Below are 8,515 nucleotides of genomic sequence, written 5' to 3'. Positions count from 1 at the left end.
AGGGTGCGTGCGGTGGGGGTGGAAACAGAATAACCGCATTGCGTCCTGTCAAATCCGAGCGAGCAGCAATGCGGTAGCGCGAGGCCGAGCAGGGGGGTTAGGACCCTCCTCCCATCCCCCCTGCGAGGCCGAGACAGGAACGAGCCGGTGCAGGCAACAACGCTGCGTGCCGCGTCGTCGCATGCGGAGGCGAGTCTGTCACATCCATGACCCCACTATCTATCTTAGGGTTTTTAGAGTTTAGGGTGCATGCGGTGGGGGTGGAAACAGAATAACCGCATTGCATCCTGTCAAATCATAGCGCGCGGCAATGCGGTAGCACAAGGCTGAGCAGGGGGGAGGAGGGTAGGCACCCCCCTCCCCCCCTGCGAGGCCGAGACAGGAACGAGCCGGAGCAGGCGACGATGCAGCGTGTCGCGTCGTCGCATGCGGAGGCGAGTCCGTCACATCCGTGACCCCACTATCTATCTTAGGGTTTTTAGGGCTAGATATGAACTTCATGTGTTTTTGTACTTGAACTTCTTCTTTTTGTTTCTTTATGGTTTATTTATTCTTATTGCTTTACTTCTTTTATTAGAGTACTTGAACTTCTGTTCTTTATTTTTTTGAACTTCTTTTCTCTTGTTTTTAGGGGCATATTTATGTATGTATGTTTCTTCCTTTAGTAATGTATTTGCCATCTATTTTTGGTTTTGAGGATATCAGCTGTGCTGTTTTGTGATCTTATCTCATTATAATAGATGCATTCAAAAGTTGCATTTATTTATCTACACATGTATTTACTATTTTAGCTGTTGGGGGGTAAAACTGTAAATTCAGTGGTGCTGCAAGTCCCACGACAGATAGGCATTAACTGACCATCTCCCTCAACACCACCTATCAGAAAACTCCTCTCCCTCTGTCGCCCGCTCTCTCCCCCCTCTCCATCGCTCCGCTGCCTCCTTCAACTGCAACTCCCCCCAATTTCTCCGCCCCTGTCCCCTGCCCTCGCGAGTGGAGTAACCGGCGCACTCCCCCGCTCCTATTACTCCCCCGCGCCGTGCTCTCCCTCGCCCAGCCCGCTCTCCTCTACTCTGAAGCGAGGGCGGCAACTGCTTGCGTGTGGCATCGTGGGGAGTGAAGAACCGCCGCGGATTCGTGCTTGGAGAGGTACAAACGCTGCCCCCGCCCCCTCCCCCCTAATGCTTGTATTCACTTTTGCCAGATCTGTGGAGGCCTGCTTGTTTGCTCTGTTTGCTCTCGCATCCGCCTCCTACCCCCTTTTTCTGATGGTTTGGTGGGACATTAGGTAGGGGTCTTGGGCGTGTGGTGGTTGGAATGCATTCCCCCGTGGCTAGATTTGTTTGTGATATGCTTGTGTATGGATTTTCATTTCCCCTTTGTTGATTTTACAGTCAGATGCATGTCAGAGAGGTTGTGGTGTGATTGTTGATGCTAGATCTGTTGTATCTAATGGCATTAGTGCTATGGATTTGGAGGTCTAGATTATGTTTGTGACATTGTAGTTAGTTTCTGGATAGGTTTTTTGTTGTGCTTGCCTATATGTGCTACTATCATCTATTCATACTTGTCGGTTCTAGTTGTTTGTAGTTGGTTCTAGGGTTTGATTCAGTTTCCTTTTTTGCATTTTGTTGTATGTTTTTCTACTTGCTAACTATATGGAATCAATCTTCTGTGTTTACATGTTGTTCTAGTGTTTGGAGTTGCATTCATCGAGGCGGTTGTGTTGTCATGGCTTCAAAATCTTCTCCGGGTATCTTAATGTAGTTGTATCTTGTATTTTAAATAGTAGTATTGTTATATATGTCTGCCCATATCTTCATTTGGTTTTTATGTTGGACTGCCAGTCTTAGTAGTGTGAACTTGTAACAAGGTTTGAGTGTATGCATTTTACACATAGTTTATGTGTGTGCCATTTCATATTTAAAGTGTATATCTTTGTTTTTTGTTTTCTTGTTATCATGTTCATGGTATTGATATTTAGTTTGCCTGTGAAATACTTTTTGTGGTCATGCTACATATTTTTTATGTGCTACTTGCTTGGGTCACGTAGTTGAACTTCTGGTTTTAATTTTTGGTTTGATTGTAATGAAATTTGGTTGAACTTCTGTTATGCACATTTTGTTTTACTGCTTTGTTATGTATCGTTGAACTTCTAGACATTCATGATATATGTAGTAGCCCCTCTGGTGTAGATTGTTTTTATATTTAGTTTGTAGATTTTTAGTTTGTTTTTTGTGTTTACTGCTTTGTTAGGTATTGTTGAACTTCTGGGTATTGGACATTGTTATAAAAGTAGAAGTCCCTTTGGTGTAGGATTGCGGATTAGAACTCAGCTGCCTTTTTACTTGCATTTTTTGTAGTTGGTGATGAGTTGAATAGTTCTAAAAAATGCCTGCGATCAAGATGGAGTTTCAGAGGTTAATACCGATGCTCCAATATCTGATGCGGCTAAATCACCCATTATCCCTTTGACTGTGATTGCCAAGGTTCCTTCTGCAGCTCTTGCTTCACCTAGTATGTGAAACCCCTTTTCTTTTCATTTTAAAGTTTTGAGCCATGTTTTTTTAGCTTGTTCATGTCGTTTGTTTTTGTTTTTGTTCCTGACTTTTTTTATTTTTTGCTCCAATTTTTTGTGTTCTTTGCAGATGTGTCCATAGAGGAGGAGGCTGTGAACACCATCAATGATGTTTTATCTGAGTTGGGTTTATCAGAAACCCCTGCTGCTGCTGAGGAGGGGGCTCCGTCATTCAAAGGTTGTGATTTCGTTCAGGATCCTTTGTGCTATCTTCAGATGTCAGAGATGCAGTCGCAGTCTGTTGATGGCACTAAACCTGTCATGCAACCCGAGGATGTGCCTCTTCAGCTTCTCCTAGAGGACGAACTTAAGAGGAAGAAGCAAGAAGATTTTGACAAGAAGAGGGCGGCCCGCCTTGAGAAATGTTCTGATGTTCCTGGATCTGTTCATGCACCTGAGCTCACTGTTGAGGAAGACGTGTCGTGTGGTAGTGATGGCACGGTTGTCCCTGTTAAGAAGAAAATCAAGAAGACTGCTGCGAGGAAGCTAGTAGTTGGTGTAGTTACTCCTCGGAGGAGCCCATGTGTTTCAAGGCCTGCAGAAGTTGTTAAAGATGAAGGGTTAGGCCTTGGTGGTACGCCACGCCGTAGTCCTCGTGTGCTTGCCACTGTCGCGCATACACCTTCTCCGCTTGGTGCTGGTGCATCTGGTAAGGGGAAGAAATGCGGCGGGAAGCGCAAGGTTCCACCTGCAAAGGTCAACAAGGGTGTGAAGAAGCGTTCTCGTGTTAATCCAGAGGACAAGGATGATGCTGATTTCAATGCTGATGATGAGGACGACAGCGATGATGATGTTGCCACTAATCAGGTATGAATGTCTCATGTTTACTGTTTTTTAGAGCATTTGTCGCTATTGCTGTAGTTTTATTGTTTTTAGCACTGCCTTGGCGTACATAGATGACCTTCTGCTCCATCTCCATATAGACGAATAAATTAGACGACGTTCTTTTCTTTTATGGTATTACTGCCTTTGTGTACATAGTTGGACTACTGGGTATATACATGAAGAAATTAGCTTAACTTGTTGGTATACATGTTTGATTACTGCCTTAGTGTATATGGTTGAACTTCTGCTTTTTCAATTTCCAACATTTTTGAAAGCATGTTAACTAGTGTTCATACATGGTTGTACTGCCTATGTAGAGATAGTTGGACTTCTGAGATACATGTTTGATTACTGCCTTGGTATACATGGTTGAACTTCTACTTTGTAAATTTCCAACAATTTTAAAGCATGTTAACTTCTGGTCATACATGGTTGTACTGCCTATGTAGACATAGTTGGTCTTCTGAGATACATGTTTGATTACTGCCTTGGTATACATGGTTGAACTTCTGCTTTGTAAATTTCCAACAATTTGAAAGCATGTTAAATTTTGGTCATACATGGTTGTACTGCCTATGTAGACATAATTGGACTTCTGAAATGTATTGAGTGTGTAATTTTGTAGGCATTAGTGGAATTGTGCTGTAACTTGTGTATCTCATTTTTTTCAGTATCATCTTGTGGAGCGGCCTGAGAGGAGGAAGAGAGGATGCAAAGCGCCCGAAGAAGGTGGCCAAGGAGGAGGTGAGGCGAAACGTTTTAACAAGACGATTCGCTGCTCACTAGGAGAGGTGAAGACGTGTGCGGAAATGCTACAGCTTAGGCACAAGACGAGGGTTATCAAGGCTGGTTTTGGTTGTGTGTTTGACTTGAAGGTTGATTCCAACATTTCTCTTCCTTTGATGGGCAACATCTACATGAGGATTGACCCTGCAACCATGATTCTGGACATGGGTGAGGCGAACAAGGTTCTGCGTATTACAAGTGATGCTATTCACCATCTATTTGGATTCCCTCAAGGTAATTGTAGCCCTCCTAGGCCCTCGAGTGATGGGTTTGATGATGCTGTTATGAGGTTGAAGGGCAATCTTGGGTATGCTAGGAGTGACGACATCAAGACAAAGGATCTGTGGAATATCCTCGCAGAACTTGTGAAGGATGAGACGAAGGATGATCTTGCTCTGCAGGTGTTTTACTTGATTGTTTTCATGAAGGTGGTTATCCCTGGAACGTCTACACGAGTGTCCAGGGAGGCAGCAACGGCTGAGAATCTTGTATTTGAGGATATGGAAGATATGGACTACTGCCAGTTGGTTGTTGATGACCTTCGAAGTGCTGTTTTTAGGTATCAGCAAGGTACGAGCAGAGGAAAAGTTGTCACAGGTTGTGCCATCGTGCCGCTTCTTATGTACCTGGACTGCCTTATCATTGGCAAGACGCCTAATGTTGACTTGAGGACGCCTCGCATCAATTACATGGATCAGGCCAAGCTTCTTGAGCTTGCTGCGGCTGACTTGGTCAGGAAAGGTGATGACGACCCAGCCAACTCGGTGTTTGGGAGACTACATGTGAGTGTTTCTTCTTTTCTGTGTAGTTAGTACTGCCTTTGTGTGCATGGTTGAACTTCTGCTATGTACATAGATGACCTTCTAGTTCATAAAGACGAGTAAATTAGCTGAACAACTTGGCTTATATGGTATTACTGCCTTTGTGTACATAGGTGAACTTCTGGATATATTCATATGAAATAAGCTAAACTTTGTTGTTGCACATGCATGGTTGAACTTCTGCTATGTAAATTTCCAACATTTTTGAAAGCATGTTAACTTGTGGTCATACATGGTTGTACTGCCTATGTAGACATAGTTGGACTTCTGAAATGTACTGCGTGTGTAGGCATTAGTGGAATTTTTGGTGTAGTTTGTGTATCTGAATGTTCTGCCTTTTTTCCTTGTCATTGTCTATTTTTTCAGTATCAGCTTGTGGTACTAACTAGAACTTCTTCTACTGTCTTCTTTATTTCTGCTTCCATGTTCTTTCATTTGTTTTGCGACGTGTTGACTTTTGTTTTTGTATATGTAGTGGAAGACACAGGCTGAGGTTGTGTTCTTTATGCGTATCGAACGTCCTGTTCTTACTATGCCTTGTGTCGCCGGCCTAGGTAGTGGAAGTTCTCCGAGATTTGAATTCTCGCGGGATGTTAACACTGGTGCCCCCCTGTAGATCCAGGAGGTTCTTCTGCCCTTGTGAGTGCTGTAGGTGGCGTTTCTTCCAAGAGTTTGTTCGATGATGTGAATATTTCCCTTTCTAGGATTGATGGACTTCTGGAAACTGTTTGTGGAGAGATGGCTCGTGTTCCGACAATGGTTGAGTGTCTTAGTCACGTGGATGGGATTCTTCCTCCCGGCCATGGTTTTGATGTTGAGTCTTCGAAGGAACTTTTGTTGATTGAAGCTAAATATCTTGCTGAGCTTCGTGAGAGCACTTCCCACCTCCGGGCTAGCTTTGTGTTGTTCAAGGAAATGCAGGACGCCCATTGCAAGCCTTTCGAAGATGAGGCGAGTGTTGTTGTGAGAGAGATTCAGAGGCAGGATCCCGTTCGTTTGGGTCGTGAAGGAGGACATGTGGAGCGTACCGAAGAGGTTTGTTTATGTTGGCTTTTGATATTTCTTTTGCACTAGTGTTCAATGTTAGCTTTCAGTTATTACTGCTATGCAGTTATAGGGTGACCTTCTCTGTTTATAGGACCTGAACTTCAAGTGCTTCAGCACCTGAACTTCTATGACTTTGATGACTGGCCCTTTTTGTTCCTTTTTGTATCTTATGGTAGTTTGGTATGTTATCTGCTATGTTTACTGTATTTGGACTTCCATGATGTGTCAGTTGTGATAGCTGACCTTCTCCGATTATGTAACGTGAACTTCTCCTGATTAGGTATTTGTTTTCTACATGATTATTTTCTAGTCTTTTTTTCTTTTTGGTACTAGTGTTTCCTAGGTGACCTTCTCTGTTTATAGGACCTGAACTTCAAGTGCTTCAGCACCTAAATTTCCATGACTTTGATGAATGTCCCTTTTTGTCTTCTTTTGTATCTTAATGGTAGTTTGATATCTGGTCTGCTATGTTTACTGTATTTGGACTTCCATTATGTGCCAGTTGTGATACCTGACCTTCTTTGATTATGTAACGTGAACTTTTGCTGATTAGGTATTTGTTTTCTACATGATTATTTTCTAGGCTATTGATGATGGTGCTGGGGTTAGGGAGGATGTTTTACATGTGCATGAAGATGATCCTGTGCATGAAGCTGCCCCTGTGAATGATCCTTGCACCTCTAGTGATGTATTTGTTGATGAGGTTCATGGTAGTGAAAATAAGGTGCCATTTTTTCTTGTCCATTTGTCTTGTTGCCCCTGAGACGAACTTGCTACCCCTATGCATGAGGTTCAGTCAGCCCTTTATATTGACTTTTTGTTTCTTTTTGCAGCAGCAGAAGGATGATGTTAGTGTTGCTCCAGAGAACGTTGCAGACATGTCCGTCTCAGGCACCGGCTGCTCCGACGGGGTGGTCCTGACTGAACCTCAGTCGTCCATTGGCGCTGAGTTTTCTGATGCTGAGCAAGGCAAGACAACTGGAGACATCATTTTGGAGAAAGATCATGTTGAGTCTGCTGTACAAACTGGTGGTAGTGCTGCTGCAAGCCTGGAGAAGTCTCCTGCAGCAGAGCCATTAGTTGATGTTGATGTTGTACAGGCACAACCAAATGTTTTTCTTGTTTCAGATTGTCCGGTTGCTCCTGCTGCTGCTGGTGTCCTTCCCGACGACGCTGCAATGTCTACTGGAGACGACGACGAAGATACCGAAAGCGATAGCTATGGAGAGGAGGTTGATCATTCCAGTGCTGCCACTGGTCTATGCAAGGATCCATGAAAAGAGGAGCATGCTTCTCTCTTATTTCCCCATCCCCTTCCCTCTTTGTTTTTTGGTTTAGTCCATGATATCCCCTGTGAAGTGCGTGTGTGGTCTAAGTTGAACTTCTGGTTTTGTTTTTGTCGTGTGGGTTGTAAAGAATGTTAAGTTAACCTATTTTCTATGTGGGTGGAGGTTTGTAATGCATGGGTTGTGATGTCTATGATGTTGTGGTTTTATCCTTTCTGATGTAGCAGCTGAGATGTGCTTATGTTTTGAATGTTTATGCTTGAATGTTGGTCTTAATTGAAACTGTCATGAATCTATGTGCTTTGAGTGTTGTTGTTAATTGCTATTTTCTTTTTGGTGAGCAGATAGCGACCTTGCTGTCGTCCGAAAGAAGGTTGATGACTTTTATTACAGTGTAACTAGCCTTAGGAATGATCGTTCCAAGAGGTTAGTGCAGCTGCTCAATATTTACATCATCCATGTACGCCCTGTGAACTGCCTGTGGTTTCTTACCTGAACTTCCCAACTCTATGTACCTGAACTTCTTGTTCTTTTACTTCTCTGGTGCTAAACTTCTGGCCTCTTTTGTACTGTACTGCCTGTTGTGATATAGCTGAACTCTGTGCTAACATGTGTTATGAACTTCCTGAGTTTCCTGATGCTGAACTTCTTTTACTTTCTGTTCGCTTGTTTTAGATCAATGATTATGTTCCAAAACAAGGAGTGTGAAGCTTCTGTTGAAGATGTCGCAATATCGTTTGGTCCTCGCGGAATGCTTCGGTCTAATGTGGTTGAGGTTGCACTCTACTGTCTACGTGCGAAGTACCAGGGATCAGACAAACTCATCCTGCCGTATTGGGTTTGTGTAAGTCAACCATACAGTGATTTATTTTCCATTTTTTTCCTTACCATTTTTTAGTTAAAACTTGTTTGTCTCATTTTTGTATTTTTTCATATGTTGGTGTTGTCTGCATTATTTTAGGACAAGATTTTCAGAGGTCAATTTGATTCCCTGTGAGGAAGTACTTCATGGCGAGTGGTCCAGATAGCATAGATGCACATGATTCGATATGCAATATCTTGTTCTTTGCCTCTGTATTGGTTTTGTAGTGCGATCCGCTGTGTTAATATTTGTTTTATTTTTCTTTTGTACCATTCTGATATTAATTCTCATTTTTTAATGATTCGTGTGT

The sequence above is a fragment of the Triticum aestivum genome, chromosome 5B (assembly GCF_018294505.1).
Source record: "Triticum aestivum cultivar Chinese Spring chromosome 5B, IWGSC CS RefSeq v2.1, whole genome shotgun sequence".
Taxonomy (NCBI): Eukaryota; Viridiplantae; Streptophyta; class Magnoliopsida; order Poales; family Poaceae; genus Triticum; species Triticum aestivum.
The sequence above is the reverse complement of the archived record's forward strand: the minus strand, read 5'-3'. Positions refer to the sequence as shown.